Source organism: Oryx dammah, unplaced genomic scaffold, assembly GCF_014754425.2.
Source record: "Oryx dammah isolate SB20612 unplaced genomic scaffold, SCBI_Odam_1.1 HiC_scaffold_15, whole genome shotgun sequence".
NCBI lineage: Eukaryota > Metazoa > Chordata > Mammalia > Artiodactyla > Bovidae > Oryx > Oryx dammah.
This window is the reverse complement of record NW_024070199.1, coordinates 36,984,476-37,007,239: the sequence shown is the minus strand read 5'-3', so window position 1 is coordinate 37,007,239 and position 22,764 is coordinate 36,984,476. Positions and strand designations below refer to the sequence as shown.

The following is a 22,764-nucleotide window of genomic DNA, read 5'->3' as shown; positions in this document are numbered from 1 at the left end:
CTGGAACTTTTCAGTTCATGTAGTGTTGAAGTTTAGCTTGAAGGATTTTGACCATTACCTTGCTAACAATTGAGATGGGCTCTATTTCATGATAGGTTGAACATCCTTTGAAATTGCCTTTCTTTAGGATTGGAATAAAAACTGACTTTGCCAGCACTGTGGCCACTGATGAGTTTTTCAAATTTGCTGAAATATTGAATGCAGCACTTTTACAGTCTCATTCTTTAGGATTTTTAAATAGCTCAGCCGGAATTCCATCACCTCTCCTATCATTGTTTCCAGTGATGCTTCCTAAGGCCCACTTGACTTCATACTCCAGTATATCAAGCTTTATCTGAGTGACCCAAGCATCATCACTCTCCTGGTCTTTTTGACCATTCTTGTACAGTTCTTCTGTGCATTCTTGCCACCTCTTCTTAATCTCATCTGCTTCTATTAAGTCTTTGACATTTCTGTCCTTTATTGTGCCATCCTTGCATGAAGTGTTCCTCTGGTAGCTCCAATTTTCCTGAAGTGATCTATACTCTTTACAATTCTATTATTTTCCTCTAATTCTTGCAGTGTTTACTAATGAAGACTTTCTTATATCCCCTTGCTGTTCTCTGGAAGTCAACATTCCATGAGGTATATCTTTCCCTTTCTCCTTTGCCTTTCACTTCTCTTATTTTCTCAACTGTTTTTTAGGCCTCCTCAGGCAACCCCTTTTCCTTCTCACATTTGTTTTTCTTGGGGATGGTTTTGGTGACCACCTTTCATACATTGTTAAAAACCTCCATCCATAGTTCTTCAGGCTTCAAGACCTAATCCCTTGAATCTATTTTTCATCTCCACTATAAAATCATAATGGATTTGATTTAGGTCATAGCTGAATGTTCTAGTGGTTTTCCTTACTTACTTCAATTTAAGGCTGAATATTGCTTGCCTAAACATTGTTGCCAGATCACCATCCAACATTTCCAGTCGGTGTGGAGCAAAAACACACAATTTGAGGACTGTTACCCTTGGTTTGAGGCTTTTCACATGCTTAGCTGGATGACCTTGATCAAGTACTTTAACCTCAGTATTCTCATCTGATCAATGGGTACGATGATGATAATTCCATCTCTAGATGCACGTGTGCCCGCTAAGAACAATTGGCCCTGAGAGGGCTTTCTGGGTTCCTGAGTCTGGAAAAAAATATGAATTACTCTGCCACCTGGGGAGAAGGAAGTCTTCTGTTTAGAGGTAATGGGTGCCATCCCCAAGGCTAAATATTGATTGAAGCCAAATGACATCTATCTCTGAACACTGACCCAGAACTCTGACTGAGCCAATGCTTCTGTTTTCTGGGCACCGACAAGATCTAATGATTACAGGCTCAGATTGCTCCCTTCCCAGCCTTACCAGTCAGCCTTTCCTTGTCAACTACTTCTATCCTGAAATCACACTGCAAGGAGAGTTTTAAGGCTTTTCGTCTCTTTTTGGTTTCCCACATCTCCAGTGTAGCAAGAAGTAGCTGTTATGGCTACTTGTCATCGCAACAGCTATGACAACCTGTACAGTCCCATCTCAGCCTGTTAAATGAAACTGTCCCCATTTGGCCCTTCATGTTTAAATTACCTATAGTTGCCTTAGAAACCTTCCTATGCTTGCTGTTTAATGACCAAATATGTGTGAACTGGATCTAGTTTTCTTTCCCAAGCATAATTCAAGCCATGCAATGAAGTAACCAAACATTTAGTCATCTAACTACCCACAGGAATTGACAAAAGCAAACCACCCATCTGTTTCTTGCTTGTTCCAAAACAACATAGAAGTGATCTGATGAAACAATGTGATAGATTGGCATGTACATGCCAGAAGGGACACTTTTTCTGGGTTCGTTTTCCACCTAGTGCAGAATGTCTACCACAAACTTCTCCCTGCAGCGGCTGGTCACTTGATATTTGCAGACTCATCCGACTCCAGATCCATTCGACATCCCTCAATAAAATCTAGAGAACAAATTCAGTCAAAGCTCTCTTTCCTGCAGAAAAGAAATTTTGTTTTTTAGAAAACAATACTTGGTAACACATTCAAAATTTTGTGCTCCTTGACTTGCATTCAAGGACCTGCACCAGATATTTGGAAGCCTCCCCTTGCAACTAAGTCTTTCTCCACTCCAACCAGGACCAGAGCCTTCACTGGACCCTGTGTCCTCACTGGTATCATTCAGTTGCTAAGTCATGTCTGACTCTTTATGATTACATGTTTGGCAACAAAACAGGCCTCCCTGTCTTTCACTATTTCGTGTAGTTTCCTCAAATTCATGTCCTTTGAGTAGGTGTTGCCATCTCACAATCTCATCCTTTCATTCCCTCTCTTTCTGCCCAATTTTTTTTCCCAGCTTCAAGGTCTCTTCCAAAGAGCTGGGTCTTGACATCTTTGGCCTAAGTGTTGGAGCTTCATCTTGATCATCAGTCTTTCCACTGAATGTTGCTCTACCACTTAAAAACAATTCTCATGTTTCCAATCACCTAACAATATTGACCATAAAAAAGTTTAATAGAAGTGGGATCTAGTCATCTGGGAAATCCCAGCACTGCCACCCTGCTTTTCTTTTACCATTCTCTCCACCTGGCATTGAAATGCTTCCCTAAAACTTCTCCAGCTTGAAATGGCCTACTGACCCAAATTTTTCAGCTATCCAGGAATTGTTCTTTCCTCCTTCCTTAAAGACTTTTGCCTGCTCCCTGATTGTCCTCTGTACATCAGTTCAGTTCAATCTCTCAGTCATTTCCAACTCCTTGATATATATATCATGGGGTGCAGCATGCCAGGCTTCCCTGTCCATCACCAACTCCCAGACCTTGCTCAAACTCATGTTCATCAAGTTGATGATGCCACCAACAATTTCGTCTTCTGTCTTCACCTTTGTCTTCTGCCTTTAATCTTTCCCAGCATCGAGGTCTTTTAAAATGAGTCATTTCTACCCACCAATTGGCCAAAGTAATGGAGGTTCAGCTTCAGCATCGGTCATTCCAGTGAATATTCAGGACTGATTTCCTTTAGGATGGACTGGTTGGATCTCCTTGCAGTCTAACAGACTCTCAATAGTCTTGCCCAACACAGTTCAAAAGCATCAATTCTTTGGTGCTTAGCTTTCTTTATGGTCCAAATCTCACATCTGCTCATGACTTCTGTAAAAGCCATATCTTTGACTCTACAGACCTTTGCTGGTAAAGTAATGTTTCTGCTTTTTAGTATGCTGTCAATTTTTTCATAGCTTTTTTTCCAAGGACCAAGTGTCTTTTGTTATTTTTTCACAGCTGCAGTCACTATTTACAGTGATTTTGGAGCCCAGGGACATGAAGTCTGTCACTGCTTTCATTGTTTCTCCATGTATTTGCCATGAAATAATGGAACTCGATGCAATTATCTTCGTTTTTTGATCTGTATGTACTCACCAAGACCATCCCCAAGAAAATGAAATGCAAAAAGGTAAAATGGTTGTCTGAGGATGCCTTAGAAATAACTTAGAAAAGAAGAGACACAAACGGCAAAAAATAAAAGAAACACATACCAATCTGAATGCAGATTTCCATAGATAGCAAGAACAGATTTTTAAAAAGCCTTCTTAAGTGATCAGTGCAAAGATATAGAGGAAAAAATAGAATGGGAAATACCAGAGATCTGCTCAAAAAAATTAGATGTAGGGAAGGATCATTTCATGCAAAGATGGGCCAAATAAAAGACAGAAAAGGCATGGACCTAAGAGAAGTAGAATATATTGAGACGAGGTTGAAACAATATATAGAAGAACTATACAAAAAGGATATTAATGACCAAGATAACACCAACATGATGGTGTGATCACTCACGTAGAGCTGGACCTCCTGAAATGTGTAGTCAAGAAGGTCTTAAGAAGCATCATTACGAGTAAAGCTAGTGGAGGTGATGGAATTGCAGTTGAGCTATTTCAAATCCTATAAGATGATGCTGTCAAAGTGCTGCACTTAATATGCTAGCAAATTTGGAAAACTCAGCAGTGGACACAGGATTGGAAAGGTCATTTTCATTGCAATTTCAAAGAATGGCGATTTCAAAGAATCTTCAACTACCACACAGTTGCACTAATCTCACATGCTACCAAAGTAATTTCTCCAATCAAATCTTCAACAGTACATGAGCTGTGAATTTCCATATGTTCAAGTTGGATTTAGGAAAGGCAGAAGAACCAGTGATCAAATTGCCATCATCCATTGGATCATAGAAAAAACAAGATAATTCCAGAAATATACCTACTTCTGCTTTATTGACCATGCAAAAGCCTTTGACAGTGTGGATCACAACTGTGGAAAACTTACTGAGACTGGAATTCCAGACTATCTTACCTGCCTTCTGAGAAATCTTTTTTCTTTTTTCTTTTTTTGTTTGTTTTGTTTTTATTCTCATCATTCTAGATTGAAAAAGGAGATTGATTAAAAAAGAACTTGATGCAATTTATGTCAGAGTGATTTGCCTATGTTTTCTTCCAACAGTTTTATAGTATCTGGACTTATATTTAGGTTTTTAATGCATTTTGAATTTATTTTTGTGTATGGTGTCAGGGAGTGTTCTAATTTCATTCATTTACATATAACAGTCCAGTTTTCACAGCACCACTGTCTTTTCTGCATTGTATATTCTTGCCTCCTTTGTTATATAATGGGTGACCATAGCTGCATGAGTTTATCTCCAGGCTTTCTACCCTGTTCCATTGATCTATACTGTTTTTGTTTCCGTACCATACTTATTTGATGACTGTAGATTCTTAGTATAGTCTGAAGTCAGAGAGCCTTACTCCCCCAGCTCCTTTTTTCTTTCTAAAGATTGCTTTGGTTATTCAGGGTCTCTTGTATTTACCTATAAATTGTAAAAATTTTTGGTTCTAATTCTGTGAAAAAATACCATTGGAATTTGATAGGAATTTGATAGGAATGTATAAATTGCTTTGTGTAGTATGGTCATTTTCATATTTTTTATTCCAGTCTAAGAACAGGATATATATCTCTATCTGTTTGTATAATCTTTGATTTCTTTCTTTAGTATCTTATGGTTTTCTGAGTACAAGTATTTTGCCTCCTTGGGTAGTTGTATTCCCAGATAATGCAGGTCAAGAAGTAACAGTTAGAAGTGAACATGGAACAGCAGACTGGTTCCAAATCGGGAAAGGAGTATGTAAAGGCTGTATATTGCCACGCTGCTTATTTAAATTATATGCTGAGTACACCATATGAAATGCCGAACTGGATGAAGCACAAGCTGGAATCACGTTTGCTGGTAGAAATATCAATAACCTCATATATACAGAAGTCACCACTCTCATGGCAGAACATGAATAGTAACTAAAGAGCCTCTTGATGAAAATGAAAGAGAAGAGTAAAATATCTGGCTTAAACTCCATGTTTAGAAAATGAAGATCATGGCATTTCATCCCATCACTTCATGACAAATAGATGGGGAAACAATGGAAACAATGAAAGACTTTATTTGGGGGAGCTCCAAAATCACTGCAGATGATTACTGCAGCCATGAAACTAAATGATGCTTGCTTGTTTGAAGAAAAGCTAACAAGTCTAGCAGCGTTTTTAAAAGCAGGGACATTACTTTGATGAAAAACTTCAGTATAATCAAAGCTATGTTGTTTCCAGTTGTCATGTATGGATGTGACAGTTAGAATGGTAAGTAATGAAGAATTGAAAGTTTTGAGCTGTGGTGTTGGAAAGACTCTTGAGAGTCCCTTGTACTACAAGGAGATCCAAACAGTCAATGCTAAAGGAAATCAGTCCTGAATATTCATTGGAAGGACTGATGCTGAAGCTGAAACTCCAATACTTTGGCCAACTGATGTGAAGAACTTACTCATTAGAAAAGACCCTATTACTGGGAAAGATTGAAGGCAGGAGGAGAAGAAGATGACAGAGGATGAGATGATTGGATGGCATCGCCAACTCGATGACATGAGTTTGAGCAAGATCCAGGAGCTGGTGAAGGACAGAGAAGCCTGGCATGCTGCAGTCCATTGGGTTGCAGAGTCGGACATGACTGAGCAACTGAACTGAACTGAACATACCCCATAGCAAATGCTAGTTGTAATTGTCATGTTTCTCCAACAAGACGGGCCTCCCCAAATCCCCAACACATATCCCTAGTTAGTCTGCACCCATGCACAGAAGTCACTGCCTAGAATTCATAAGGCATACAGAGGGTTCTGATTGTAGGGGAACCACCATGTTGGTCGACATAGAGGAGCAAAGAACACATTTATCCTCCTGTCTCAAACAATTTGAAAGTAGAAGAGATAAATGAAAGAGCAGTTTTATACATCAAATGTCAGGAAGCAGAAGATGGCAGAGGAATAGGAGGGGGAGACCACTTTCTCCCTCAAAAATTCATCAAAAGAACATTAAAGCTGAGTAAATTCCACAAAACAACTTCTGAATGCTGGCAGAGGACATCAGGCACCCAGCAAAGCAGATCTTTGGCTTCAAAAACAGATTTTTAATCTTTGCTTTTTGGTATTTGTTGTCAATTTTGTACATGTAAAAACCCAATCTTCAGTATCCAATTTTACCTGAGAGCCAGATTACTGCCTTGACCACTCCCCCCTCCTTTGGACTCTCCTTTTTATCCACCAGGTGGCCTCTGTCTCCTCCCTCCCCCTTCTCTTCTCTACCCAACCCTGTGAATCTCTGTGTGTTCCAGATGGTGGAGAACACTCAGGGAATGGGTTACTGGCCGGATCTCTCTCTCTCCCTTTCATTTCCCTCTTGTATCCTCCTGGCCACCTCTGTCTACTTCCTCCCTCTCCTCTTCCCTGTATAACTCCGTGAACACCTCTGAGTGGTCCAGACTGTGGAGCGTACATAAGGAAGTGATTACTGGCTAGCTTGCTATCTCCTTTTTTCATCCCACCTCATCTCATTCCAGTCACCTCTAACTACCTCCCCCCTTCTCTTCTCCGTGTAACTCAGTGAACCTCTATGGGTGACCCTCAATGTGGAGAAGCCTTTCATCTTTAACCTAGATGCTTTATCATCAGTGCTGTATAGTTGGAGAAGTCCTGAGGCTAGCGTAAAAATAAAACTGAAAACCAGAAACAGGAGGCTTAAGTCCAAATCCTAAGAACATCAGAGAAATCCTGAATCCAGGGAACATTAATCAATAGCAGCTCATCAAACACCTCCATACCTACACTGAAAGCAAGCACCACCCAAGGGCCAACAAGTCCCAGAGCAAGACGTACCATGCAAATTCTCCAGCAACACAAGAACACACCCCTGAGCTTCAATATACAGGCAGCTCAAAACTACTCCAAAACCATTGATGCCTCACAACCCATTACTGGACAATTCATAGCACTCCAGAGAGAAGAAATCCAGCTCCACCCACCAGAACTCCAACACAAGCCTCCCTAACCAGGAAACCTTGACAAGCCACTGATACAACCCCACCCACAGTGAGGAAACTCCATAATAAAGAGAACCCCACAAATTCCCAGAATATAGAAAGGCCACCCCAAACGCAGCAATATAACCAAGATGAAGAGACAGAGGAATACCAAGCAGGTAAAGGAACAGGAGAAATGCTTACAAAACCAACCCAAAGAGGAGGAGATAGGGAATCTACCTGAGAAAGAATTCCGAATATTGATAGTGAAAATGATCCAAAATCTTGAAATCAAAATGGAATCACAGATAAATAGCTTGGAGACAAGGATTGAGAAGATGCAAGAAAGGTTTAACAAGGACCTAGAAGAAATAAAAAAGAGTCAATATATAATGAATAATGCAGTAAATGAGATCAGAAACACTATGGAGGCATCAAATAGTAGAATAACGGAGGCAGAAGATAGGATTAGTGAAATAGAAGATAGAATGGTAGAAATAAATGAATCTGCAAGGAAAAAAGAAAAACGAATTAAAAGAAATGAGGACAACTTCAGAGACCTCCAGGACAATATGAAACACTCCAACATTCGAATTATAGGAGTCCCAGAAGAAGAAGACAAAAAGAAAGACCATGAGAAAATTCTCGAGGAGATAATAGTTGAAAACGTCCCTAAAATGGGGAAGGAAATAATCACCCAAGTCCAAGAAACCCAGAGACTTCCAAATAGGATAAACCCAAGGCGAAACACCCCAAGGCATATATTAATCAAATTAACAAAGACCAAACACAACGAACAACTATTAAAAGCAGCAAGGGAAAAACAACAAATAACACACAAGGGAATTCCCATAAAGATAACTGCAGATCTTTCAATAGAAACTCTTCAGGCCAGGAGGGAATGACAAGACAAACTTAAAGTGATGAAAGAAAATAACCTACAGCCCAGATTACTGTATGTAGCAAGGATCTCATTCAAATATGAAGGAGAAATAAAAAGCTTTACAGACAAGCAAAAGCTGAGAGATTTCAGCACCACCAAACCAGCTCTCCAACAAATACTAAAAGATATTCTCTAGACAGGAAACAGAAAAAGGGCACATAAACCCGAACCCCAAACAATAAAGTAAATGGCAACGGGATCACATTTATCAATAATTACCTTAAATGAAAATGCGTTGAATGCCCCAACCAAAAGGCAAAGACTGGCTGAATGGATACAAAAACAAGATCCCTATATATCCTGCCTACAAGAGACCCACCTCAAAACAACGGACACATACAGACTGAAAGTGAAGGGCTGGAAAAAGATATTCCATGCAAATAGAGACCAAAAGAAAGCAGGAGTAGCAATACTCATATCTGATAAAATAGACTTTAAAACATTGGCTGTGAAAAGAGACAAAGAAGGCCACTACATAATGATCAAAGGATCAATCCAAGAAGAAGATATAACAATTATAAATATATATGCACCCAACATAGGAACACCACAGTATGTAAGACAAATGCTAACAAGCATGAAAGGGGAAATTAACAATAACACAATAATAGTGGGAGACTTTAATACCCCACTCACACCTATGGACAGATCAACTAAATAGAAAATTAACAAAGAAACGCAAACTTTAAATGATACAATAGACCAGCTAGACCTAATTGATATCTATAGGACATTTCACCCCAAAACAATGAATTTCATCTTTTCTCAAGTGCTCATGGAACCTTTTCCAGGATATATCACATTCTGGGCCATAAATCTAACCTTGATAAATTCAAAAAAAAAATCGAAATCATTCCAAACATCTTTTCTGACCATAATGCACTAAGATTAGATCTCAATTACAGGAGAAAAACTATTAAAAATTCTAACATATGGAGGCTGAACAACAACACGCTTCTGAATAACCAACAAATCACAGAAGAAATCAAAAAAGAAATCAGATTATGCATAGAAACGAATGAAAATGAAAACACAACAACCCACACCCGTGGGACACTATAAAAGCAGTGCTTAGAGGAAAGTTCATAGCAATACAGGCATACCTCAAGAAACAAGAAAATAGTCAAATAAATAACCTAACTCTACACCTAAAACAACTAGAAAAGGAAGAACTGGAGAACCCCAGAATTAGTAGAAGGAAAGAAATCTTAAAAAATTAGGGCAGAAATAAATGCAAAAGAAACAAAAGAGACCATAGCAAAAACCAACAAAGCAAAAAGTTGGTTCTTTGAGAGGATAAATAAAATTGACAAACCATTAGCTAGACTCATCAAGAAACAAAGGGAGAAGAATAAAATCAATAAAATTAGAAATGAAAATGGAGAGATCACAACAGACAACACAGAAATACAAAGGATCATAAGAGACTACTATCAGCAATTATATGCCAATAAAATGGACAACCTGGAAGAAATGGACAAATTCTTAGAAAAGTACAACTTTCCAAAACTGAACCAGAAAGAAATAGAAAATCTTAACAGACCCATCACAAGCATGGATATTGAAACTGTAATCAGAAATCTTCCAGCAAACAAAGGCCCAGGTCCAGACGGCTTCACAGCTGAATTCTACCAAAAATTTAGAGAAGAGCTAACACCTATCCTACTCAAACTCTTCCAGAAAATTGCAGAGGAAGGTAAACTTCCAAACTCATTCTATGAGGCCACCATCACCCTAATACCAGAACCTGACAAAGATGCCACAAAAAAAGAAAACTACAAGCCAATATCACTGATGAACATAGATGCAAAAATCCTCAACAAATTTCTAGCAATCAGAATCCAACAACACATTAAAAAGATCATACACCATGACCAAGTGGGCTTTATCCCAGGGATGCAAGGATTCTTCAATATCCACAAATCAATCAATGTAATTCACCTCATTAAAAAATTGAAAAATAAAAGCCATATGATTATCTCAATAGATGCAAAGAAGGCCTTTGACAAAATTCAACATCCATTTATGATTAAAAAAAAAAAAAAAAAACTCTCCAGAAAGCAGGAATAGAAGGAACATACCTCAACATAATAAAAGCTATATATGGCAAACACACAGCAAACATTATCCTCAATGGGGAAAAATTGAAAGCATTTCCCCTAAAGTCAGGAACAAGACAAGGGTGCCCACTTTCACCATTACTATTCAACATAGTTCTGGAAGTTTTGTCCACAGCAATCGGAGCAGAAAAAGAAATAAAAGGAATCCAAATTGGAAAAGAAGAAATAAAACTCTCATTGTTTGCAGATGACATGATCCTCTCCATAGAAAATCCTAAAGACTCCACCAGAAAATTACTAGAGCTAATGAATGAATATAGTAAAGTTGCAGGATATAAAATTAACACTCAGAAATCCCTTGCATTCCTATACACTAATAATGAGAAAGTAGAAAAAGAAATTAAGGAAACAATTCCATTCACCATTGCAATGAAAAGAATAAAATACTTAGGAATATACATACCTAAAGAAACTAAAGACTTATATATAGAAAACTATAAAACACTGATGAAAGAAATCAAAGAGGACACTAATAGATGGAAAAATATACCATGTTCATGGATTGGAAGAATCAATATAGTGAAAATGAGTATACTATCCAAAGCAATCTACAGATTCAATGCAATCCCTATCAAGCTACCAGCGGTATTTTTCACAGAGCTAAAACAAATAATTTCAAGATTTGTATGGAAATACAAAAAACCCCAAATAGACAAAGCAATCTTGAGAAAGAAGAATGGAACTGGAGGAATCAACTTGCCTGACTTCAAGCTCTACTACAAAGCCACAGTCATTAAGGCAGTATGGTATTGGCACAAAGACAGAAATATAGATCAATGGAACAAAGTGGAAAGCCCAGAGATAAATCCACATACCTATGGACACCTTATCTTCGACAAAGGAGGCAAGAATATACAGTGGAGTAAAGACAATCTCTTTAACAAGTGGTGCTGGGAAAACTGGTCAACCACTTGTAAAAGAATGAAATTAGATCACTTTCTAACACCACACACAAAAATAAACTCAAAATGGATTAAAGATCTAAACGTAAGACCAGAAACTATAAAACTCCTAGAGGAGAACATAGGCAAAACACTCTCCGACATAAATCACAGCAGGATCCTCTATCACCCACCTCCCAGAATATGGGAAATAAAAGCAAAAATAAACAAATGGGACCTAATTAAAATTAAAAGCTTCTCCACAACAAAGGAAACTATAAGTAAGGTGAAAAGACAGCCTTCTGAATGGGAGAAAACAATAGCAAATGAAGCAACTGACAAACAACTAATCTCAAAAATATACAAGCAACTAATGCAGCTCAACTCCAGAAAAATAAACGACCCAATCAAAAAATGGGCCAAAGAACTAAATAGGCACTTCTCCAAAGAAGACATATGGATGGCTAACAAACACATGAAAAGATGCTCAACATCACTCATTATCAGAGAAATGCAAATCAAGACCACAAAGAGGTACCATTTCACATCAGTCAGAATGGCTGCAATCCAAAAGTCTACAAGCAATAAATGCTGGAGAGGATGTGAAGAAAAGGGAACCCTCTTACACTGTTGGTGGGAATGCAAACTAGTACAGCCACTATGGAAAACAGTGTGGAGATTCCTTTAAAAATTGCATAGAGCTGCCTTATGACCCAGCAATCCCACTGCTGAGCATACACACAAAGGAAACCAGAATTGAAAGAGACACATGTACCCCAATGTTCATTACAGCAATGTTTATAATAGCCAGGACATGGAAACAACCTAGATGTCCATCAGCAGATGAATGGATAAGAAAGCTGTGGTACATATACACAATGGAGTATTACTCAGCCATTAAAAAGAATACATTTGAATCAGTTCTAATGAGATGGATGAAACTCGAGCTGATTATACAGAGTGATGTAAGCCAGAAAGAAAAACACCAATACAGTATACTGACACATATATACGGAATTTAGAAAGATGGTAATGATGACCCTGTATGTGAGACAGCAAAAGAGACACAGATGTATAGAACGGACTTTTGGACTCTGACGGAGAGGGAGAGGGTGGAATGGTTTGGGAGAATGGCATTGAAACATGTATACTATCATGTAACAAACGAAGCGCCAGTCTATGTTCGATAAAGGATACAGGATGCTTGGGGCTGGTGCATGGGGATGATCCAGAGAGATGATATGGGGTGGGAGGTGAGAGGGGGATTCAGGATTGGGAGGTGTATACAACCGTGGTGGATTCATGTCAATGTATGGCAAAACCAATACAGTATTGTAAAGTAAAATAAAGTAAAAATAAAATTAAAAAAAAATAAAGACTACTTTTGTTTTGATCAACTTTTACTTTGAAGCATTTAACCCAGAACCCAAAACACCCTTCTTCCTTATCCGTTTTTTGGATGATATAAAATATCTTGTGGATGCATATGACATATCTTCCAATACTGAAACCATGCAATTGAAGTATTGCTCTGCCATAAATCTTCGATGCAGCCTGGCATCATAGGTGCCCCTGACATCTGCCATTAGCCCCACTACCTAAAGCCAGTTGTATGTCCCTGGGCTGTCCCTGAAGTCTTCACTTTGCCACTTGACAACTTGTCTTCCTAGCAATCTCCTCTCCAATGAAGACAGCAACACATTTCTCATGAAGTGGCTAGGAAGATGACATGAAACCAAAAATATTGAGCATTGCCCTTAGTGTTAATTTTCATGATGTTCTGAGCAGTTTTTTTCTCTAGGTATGCAAGGTTCTCCATCTTCTTGGATGTCCATACAGATCAGTTTGATTTTCCAACCAAGCTTCAAGGAAGAGATTACAGTTCAATTCTCTGTATTCTGAGAAGCTTCAAAGTCCACTCGCCAAGGACACTGATGAAAGTAAACATTTTATCGAGACCTTTTTTTGTTGTTTGTTTGTTCTTTCACACCTGTTATTGGCCTAAAGGGCTAAACTAGGACATGTCAGAGCATATATAACTAGGGGCTCCTGGTCACCACTACATGATAAGAACCTGAACTTCCCTGAGTCCTTGGATACAGGAAAGAAGCATGAAGTGGCTTGTGCTCCTCGAGCTGGTGGCCTTCTCAGAGTGCATAGTTAAGTAAGTATATGGGGACTGTAAGTCTCATCATATTCCTTTCTCAGATTTTTTTAATCTGATTATTCTTCCACCCATCAGGTTTAGAAGCGAATGGAATATTTCCCAGACAATCTTAAGGTTCAACCCTTACTCATTGATAAGTACGTTGCTATAGGAACTGTGGGTCCCAAGGGACTTGGTGTAGATTTGCATAGCTGTACAACTCTTTGGGTCCAGTCATGTCATGGGCTATTGAAATTGGAACTCCTTGCAATTGTTCAGAGCACAGTCAATGCAGATGTAGGTGTAGTCCTGTGGAATAGTACTTTTCTACATTTTATTTAGCATGTTCTCTTTGTTCCCTCTCTACTTCAGTGTGTATATGTCAATGTCTGCATCTCTGTATCACTGTAATTTATCTCTCCATCTCTTTGGAAGGCTTTGAGTGTATTTCTCTGTGTGCTGTTTTCTTTTAATTTTTCATTTGACTCATCCTTCCTTCTTGAGCCTCTATATTTCCCTAACTTTTCCCTATCTCCTGGATTCTTTTTTCAGCTATCTCTTCTCTTTCAAATTGGAGAAAGATTGGGAGAACTAATTATACACTGTTTTATATCTGACAAGCAGTGTGACCACAGCCAATTCACAAGCCTCTTGCATTTCTAACTCCTCCCTTGTAAAAGAAGACAGGAATCCCCCTTCTACCTCTTTCCCTGAGCTTCTATGAGAAGGCTACAATGGAGTGGCAATGGCAATGTTAGTGGCTGTCATGTTGAGACTTCCTATTTATCAGGCACCTTATATCCATCACTTCACTATCCCCAGGATATCCTATTTGGAGGGTTTGAATCGTTACATTCCACCATTTTACCAAAGGTCCACATGGTCATATGGCTTATCCAACATTACAGAACAGAATCTTTATTCAAACCTATGTCTTTCCCATAGAATATGCATAAAATTCTTACAATAAGATGACTCATAAAAATGATTATCAAATACACAGTGACATTACAATGATAGTTATACCTTAACATGGACAGCTAATTTTAGCATCTTCTTTGTTTTCTTTGTCAAATGTTCAGTGAAAGAATACCTCTAAGGAAAGTGAAGACAATGAGAAATACCCTCAGTGATAAAAACATGCTGAGCAATTTCCTGAAGGGACATGCTTACAGACTGTCTCAGATTTCTTCTCATGGCTCAGATATCACTATTCACCCCCTGAGGAACATCATGGATGTGAGTGTTTTGGGAGGATGAGGCTCCACAGAGTCCCCTGGTGCTCTAACCTAGCACTGGAAATCATCTGGAGGTGCCACCTAGGATGTTGGGGTTGTTGCTCCTGCAGGAGGCAGACATACTGGGCTAAAGGTGCCCCATGCAGAGGAGAAGGCACTATCATTCTCAATTCTTGTCTTGGTGACTGGACCCAGAAATTACCAGGTGGCAGGTAACATCCATTTCTGTGTCAAAGATGTGTCATTAGTTTGAGGGAGATTGTTCCTTCTGAGCAGAAGGCAATGATGACCCACTACAGTCCTCTTGCCTGGCAAAACCCAAGGATGGAGAGGACTGGTAGGCTGCAGTCCATGGGGTGGCTAAGAGTCAGACACGACTGAATGAGTTCACTTTCATTTTTCACTTTCCTGAATTGGAGAAGGAAATGGCAAGCCACTCCAGAGTTCTTGCCTGGAAAATCCCAGTGATGGGGAAGCCTGGTGGGCTCCTCTCTATCAGGTTGTGAAGAATCAGACATGACTGAAGTGACTTAGCAGCAGCAGCAGCAGCAGCAGATCCTTCTGAACTAAGGGAGTCACTCAGTTATGGATGAAGAGTGAACCATCTCTGATCAAAAAGTAGATCCAACTGCAAAGTAATTGTGAATCCCCAGGCATAGGAATTCAGTTTCTACAGATGCAAGAACCACAGCAGTAAAAAGTTACTGAACCCGTATTCCGTGTAAGGCCATAAGACTTTAACACAGTGTTTACTGTTTTCAGATTAGAAAAGGGCTTATTTTGTCTTCAAAAATGCCCATGCCAGCCTGAGAGATATGCAAAGAGTAAATGCATGTCAAAGAAAAGGGTCACCTGTGTGGTGTTGATTGGATGTGGTCTGAGTTTGGAGGGAAGTGGCTGGGGTTGATCAAGAAGGACTTCCTGGAGAAGGGGATTCTAAGTCTAGGTTTCAAGAGACTACAGAGCTTCTCCAGTGAAGGCACCAGGACTTCCCTGGGTGTCCAGCTGTTCTGGAGGCCCAGTGGTTATGCCTCTGGGCTTCTCATGCAAGAGGTTCCACTTCAAAGTCTGGTCATAGAATCAATATCCTGCATACAATGTAGCACAGGGAAAAAATAAATGCAAGCACCTCTGTGATCAAATACTGTGAGCTACACAGTGGTTAGAAAGTGATCTCAAGAGATATGTGACACCCAATGGGAGGTAGTAGTGTGGGAATAGAGGGTAGCCAGTTCTGCATTAACCCATTCCCTCCTTCTCCCTGTAGATGCTCCATGTCGGTAACATCACCATTGGAATAGCCTCTCAGGAATTCCAGGTTGTCTTTGATACAGGCTCATCTGACTTGTAGGTGCCCTCCCTCTTTTTCCCCAGACTTCCACTGCAGATGGTGACTGAAGCCATGAAATTAAAAGATGCTTGCTCCTTGGAAGGCAAATTATGACCAACCTAGATAGCATATTGAAAAGCAGAGACATTACTTTGTCAACAAAGGTCCGTCTAGTCAAGGCTATGGTTTTTCCAGTGGTCACGTATGGATGTGAGAGTTGGACTGTGAAGAAAGCTGAGTGCTGAAGAATTGATGCTTTTGAACTGTGGTGTTGGAGAAGACTCTTGAGAGTCCCTTGGACTGCAAGGAGATCCAACCAGTCCATTCTGAAGGAGATTGGTCCTGGGTGTTCTTTGGAAGGACTGATGCTAAAGCTGAAACTCCAGTACTCTGGTCACCCCATGCGAAGAGCTGACTCATTGGAAAAGACTCTGATGCTGGGAGGTATTGGAGGCAGGAGGAAAAGGGGACGACAAAGGACGAGATGGCTGGATGGCATCACTGACACGATTGACGTGAGTTTGAGTGAACTCCAGGAGTTGATGATGGACAGGGAGGCCTGGCATGTTGCGATTCATGGGGTCACAAACAGTCGGACATGACTGAGACCCTGAACTGAACTGAACTGAACTGAGCCTGTTGTGAATACAGACACCCTGTACCTCGACTACCTTTCACTTGCTATGCCACCCTGTTCCCACCTTTGGCACCTGATGACACTCATCTCTTGTGTCTGCAGCTATACAAGTTAAGTTCAGACATTAAAATTCTTCCACCTTCCTGCCTACTCAAAAGACCTTCAGGATTGCTTATGGATCTCGGAACATGATGGGATCTCTTGCTTATGACACTCTTTGGGTAACATGTAAACAGAAGCTGAGACAGGATTGACTATGGAGTGACAACTGCTTGCAAGACAGATGCAAGACCATCTGACAGGATCCTCCGTAACCTAACTCCCATAGATATTGGCCATCTTACACACAGGATCATGTCTCTGGGGAAGCAGTGCCCCTGGTGACACAGGAACAAACGGATTAGCTAACCCAGAGAATGGCTTTAGGTGTGGACTTGCAGCTCCTTTGCCCATGAGCAGTTCAAGGCTCATTTTTTGGGAGTAGGAAGAGGGGGGAAAAGCACCCACTTTTATATTCACAGACTCTTCCAGGCACTTTCAGTTAATAACTTGTTTAATCCTGCAACAACCCCACACAGCAGTTACTCTGATTAGCTCATGAGACATATGAGGAAACTGAGGTGCAGACAGCAAGGGCCTTGCTGAGGGCACACATGTGGTAAAAGGTGGAATTAGGGTGGCTTTTCAGGACTGAAGTTGCTGTGGGGTGTTTGGGGACAGGAATTATAAGATGACCAACTGTCCAGTGGTACCTGAGACCAAGGAAGTTCTCAGTACAGATAAATATCAGTTTAAAAACAGGGCACATCCTGAGCAAATGGGGGAAACTGGTCTCCTTAGGGAGCAGCTACCCAGCAGTGGAGAGATTTTGGCTCGGGCTTAACATTTGAAAGCAACTAATAAAAAATAAACTACACGTACCTGGGCACACAGTGGGGCAGGGGCTATAACAGAGAATCAGGAAGGTGGGATCCAGGAGTGACCTGAGGACAAGAGGCATAATTGATAGGATTCTATGTGATACCCTCAGAAAAAAACTGACCTGTCCTTTGGAGTTTCTGTGGGCTTGTCATGTATTTCCTGGACAGGGTCTCAGGGTCTGAGCTGGTTGTAGCAGTGCTGGGAGACACCCTCTCCCAGAGGAGCCCCTCTCTCTCTCTCCATTTTGAGGATCTACTGTCCCTATGAATCTCCATGTTCACTCTGTGGTTGACCCATTATTTGTTCCCCACCAGATACAGCTCTCTGGAAGTTTCTCATTCATTAATTTCACAGTCTCCATTCGCTCACCAAACAGACAAGCATTGGGCATCCACTGTGTGCCAGGCACTTTACGGAGGCAATGAGAATAAAACTTGCTCTCACATCTAAGGCAGATGCAGAAGAATTGACATACACAGACTATGTGTGTGTGTCATGAGCACATACCAAAGTCACAATTCACTATGTGTGTGTGTGTTATTTCTTGTGCATCTGCCTCCTTAGATGCGAGGGCAACATAGTGAATTGTGACTCTGGTACATGAGAGACATCCTACTCCAGTACTCTTGCCTGGAAAATCCCATGGATGGAGGAGCCTGGTAGGCTGAAGTCCATGGGGTCACGAAGAGTCAGACATGACTGAGTGACTACACTTTCACCCCATGGAAAAGAAATGCAGAAAAGCAAAATGGCTGTCTGGGGAGGCCTTACAAATAGCTGTGAAAAGAAGAGAGGTGAAAAGCAAAGGAGAAAAGGAAAGATATAAGCATCTGTATGCAGAGTTCCAAAGAATAGCAAGAAGAGATAAGAAAGCCTTCTTCAGCGATCAGTGCAAAGAAATATAGGAAAAGAACAGAACGGGAAAGACTAGAGATCTCTTCAAGAAAATTAGATACCAAGGGAACATTTCATGCAAAGATGGACTCGATAAAGGACAGAAATGGTATGGACCTAACAGAAGCAGCAAATATTAAGAAGAGGTGGCAAGAATACACGGAAGAACTGTACAAAAAAGATCTTGACCCAGATAATCATGATGATGAGATCAGTAATCTAGAGCCAGACATCTTGGAATGTGAAGTCAAGTGGGCCTTAGAAAGCATCACTATGAACAAAGCTAGTGGAAGTGGTGGAATTCCAGTTGAGCTGTTTCAAATTCTGAAAGATTATGCTATGAATGTGCTGCACTCAATATGCCAGCAAGTGTGGAAAACTCAGCTGAGGCCACAGGACTAGAAAAGGTCCATTTTCATTCCAATTCCAAAGAAAGGCAATGCCAAAGAATGCTCAAACTACCGTACAATTGCACTCATCTCACATCCTAGTAAAGTAATGCTCAAAATTCTTCAAGACACACTTCAGCAATATGTGAACCGTGAACTCCCTGAAGTTCAAGCTGGTTTTAGAAAAGGCAGAGGAACCAGAGGTCAAATTTCCAACATCCGCTGGGTCATGGAAAAAGCAAGAGAGTTCCAGAAAAACATCTATTTCTGCTTTATTGACTCTGCCAAAGCTTTTGACTGTGTGGATCACAATAAACTGTGGAAAATTCTGAAAGAGATGGGAATACCAGACCACTTAACCTGCCTTTTGAGAAATCTGTATGCAGGTCAGGAAGCAACAGTTAGAACTGGACATGGAACAACAGACTGGTTTCAAATAGGAAAAGGAGTACGTCAAGGCTGCATATTGTCGCCCTGCTTATTTAACTTATATGCAGAGTACATCATGAGAAACCCTGCACTGGAAGAAACACAAGCTGGAATCAAGATTGCCAGGAGAGATATCAATAACCTCAGATATGCAGATGACAGCACCCTTATGGCAGAAAGTGAAGAGGAGCTAAAAAGCCTCTTGATGAAAGTGAAAGAGGAGAGCTAAAAAGTTGGCTTAAAGCTCAACATTCAGAAAATGAAGATCATGGCATCTGGTCCCATCACTTCATGGGAAATAGATGGGGAAACAGTGGAAACAGTGTCAAACTTTATTTTTGGGGGCTGCAAAATCACTGCAGATGGTGACTGTAGCCATGAAATTAAAAGACGCTTACTCCTTGGAAGAAAAGTTATAACCAACCTACATTGTATATTCAAAAGCAGAGACATTACTTTGCCCACAAATGTCCGTCTAGTCAAGGCTATGGTTTTTCCTGTGGTCATGTATGGATGTGAGAGTTGGACTGTGAAGAAGGCTGAGCACTGAAGAATTGATGCTTTTGAACTGTGGTGTTGGAGAAGACTCTTGAGAGTCCCTTGGACTGCAAGGAGGTCCAACCAGTCCATTCTGAAGGAGATCAGCCCTGGGATTTCTTTGGAAGGAATGATGCTAAAGCTGAAACTCCAGTACTTTGGCCACCTCATGCAACGAGTTGACTCATTGGAAAAGACTCTGATGCTGGGAGGGATTGGGGGCAGGAGGAGAAGAGGACAACAGAGGATAAGATGGCTGGATGGCATCATGGACTCGATGGACATGAGTCTGAGTGAACTCCGGGAGATGGTGATGGACAGGTAGGCCTGGGGTTCTGTGATTCATGGGGTGGCAAAGAGTCGAACATGACTGAGCGACTGAACTGAACTGAACTGAACTGAACTGAACTGAACTTTCATGCATTGGAGAAGGAAATGGCAACCCACTCCAGTGTTCTTGCCTGGAGAATCCAAGGGATGGGGGAGCCTGGTGGGATGCCGTCTATGGGGTTGCAGTCAGACACGTCTGAAGTGACTTAGCAGCAGCAGCAGCATACATGAGAAAGGGTCTACAGAAATTGACCAAGACAGGAGACTGATAAGCACCGAGGGAAATTCTTACCTGAATCAATGACAATTAACGTGGGATCTGAGAAGTTGAAAAGAAATTTGCTAGTCAAAGGGGAGGGGACTTTTCTAGGAAGGAAGACCAGCTTGTGTCAAGATACAAAATATCCTGGTGTATTCAAGTACTGCATTCAAGGATGTCAAGGAAGGTGCCATGTGGAGAGCAAAGAAAAGAGTCAGTGCAAAAGATGGAGGGCTGTTTAAGAGACAGTCAGGAAGGGGGCAGCTCTGGGGAGACTCAGAGTGGCCTTAATGCCCGCTTCGTCGCACTGTCTCTCAGCATCTCCATGAAAAGAAAGATTATTGCTTCTTTTTGCGGCTGCGAGAGCCTTGTGGACATTAGGACATCACTGATCCTTGGCCCAAGAAGACTGGTCAATAACATCCAGAAGCTCATTGGCGCCACACCGCAGGCTTCCGTGGTGAAGGGTCATGCCCCAGGGTCACTCCCAGTCTCCACACACAAGAAGGATCTCCAGGGCCAACCTCTCTCCCTCTCTCTCTAACAACACTACGTTTCATGTTTTGGGGTCAATACCCTGCCCTCTATTATCTTCACTATAAATGGTATCAAATACCCAGTGCTAGCTGGAGCCTACATCCTCAAGGTGAGGGGAGAACCCTAAGGGGTGGTTCTCAAATAGGAACTTTCAGGAACCCTTGGGCTGCTGCTGGGAGGAGGGCGCCCTCTACAGGCCTTCTCGCACTATTGCAGATACAGCTGAGCCCTGTTGCTGGGCCAGAGCCTCCCACAAGAAGACCACTTGACAGTAAAGGCCATCTGAAACACTGATCATCCTGAAATAAATGTGGAGATGCTACACCATGCTGGCATGGTGGGAGTCACAAGGAGAGGGGAACACCATGGTCCTCAGTCCTCAAAGAGCTTCAATTCAATCTGAAACCTCAGATGTGTGAACATGAAAGTTAGCTCTAGCGGTCACTGAAATAGGCCATGTGACAAGGAGAAGGGCTGGGGATATTCACAGTGTGCTGTCCCACCATACGGATTAACAGTCTCCCTTCCCTTCTAGCAGTTTTCCCAGTTTGGATGATAAATTACATGGTCACCCTAGTTCTCTGATGCATCTTCCCCTTGCTTTGGCCGGGTGCCCCCTTTGTGAGTTGGGATAGGCGACCCCTCTGTGGGGAGGCTGGATGCTAATGTGAATAAAGGTGCACAGTGACTGCTCAGCCCTGGCACAGGGTGGAGGCTTCATGTCAGCTCCCTGTGGGAGTTCAGAGCCGGCTGATGGGCTCAAAGAAGGGTTTGAGGAAGCGAGGGAATTTCAGGAATTCTAAAACTGTGAACTCACGGAACCATGTGGAGGGTTTCTTGGTTCTAGGCAAAACTGCACTGGATTCCATGCAAATGGCATCCCAAGGTGCTCTGCATTGGGCCACTGGGGACTTAGTAGGGGTGATGAGGGCTATGGACTGAACAGTGGGATGGGGAAGGAGAGTATGTTACCCAACCAAGCCCAGAGTGGCCAAAGAGGATGAGTGTGGGCCGAAGGAAGCTTCCCAGAGTTCCTGAGTTAAGTTTTCAAGAACATATTGTGGGCACTGCTCTATTTAAGATGGATAACCAACAACATGTTACTGTGTAGTACAAGGGACTCCGCTCAGTTATCTGACAACCTGGATGGGAGGGGTATCTTTTGGACCAGGATACACTGACACATACGGTTGAGTCCCTTTACTGTCCACATGAAACTCAGAATATTGTTAATCAGCTATACCCCAATGCAAAATCAAGGCTTTTTTTTTTTTTTTTTAAATAAAGTACGGATTGTGGTGATGCAGGAGGAGAACCAGCATTATCTGCAGAGAAAACAACAGGCAGGAATCAGAAGGAAAAAACAGGGAATGAGGAGAACTATGGACACAATTGTTCTTTTCTAAAAATTTTATTGAAGTATGGGTGATCTTCAGGGTTGCATTAAGTTCTGCTGCACAGCAATGTGACTCAGTTACACACTTAAGATATATACATTCGTTTAGGGATATTCACTGGATATTAAATATAGTTACTTACGCTCTACAGTAGGACTTTGTTTCTTATCATTTTGCTGTATCCCCAGCTCCTAGTCCCTCCCCTCCCTGACACCTTCCTTCATGGCAATCGGATGGTCTTGTTCTGTTTTGATTTTGGATGAACTCTCACATCCCCTGCTGCTCATAAAACCCCTTGGTACTTACCAAAAGAGGGAAATAAAACCAAGAATTGTGCTAGGTCTGAATATAGGCGGGAGTCACAGGTAAGAGCTCAGGCTGACTGAT

At 41.2% G+C, this 22,764-nt stretch overlaps 1 pseudogene; it reads left to right on the top strand.

The window, feature by feature from the left end:
- Positions 1 to 13,444: 13,444 nt before the first annotated feature.
- LOC120874076 overlaps positions 13,445 to 22,764 on the top strand; it is a 46,688-nt pseudogene continuing 37,368 nt past the window's right edge.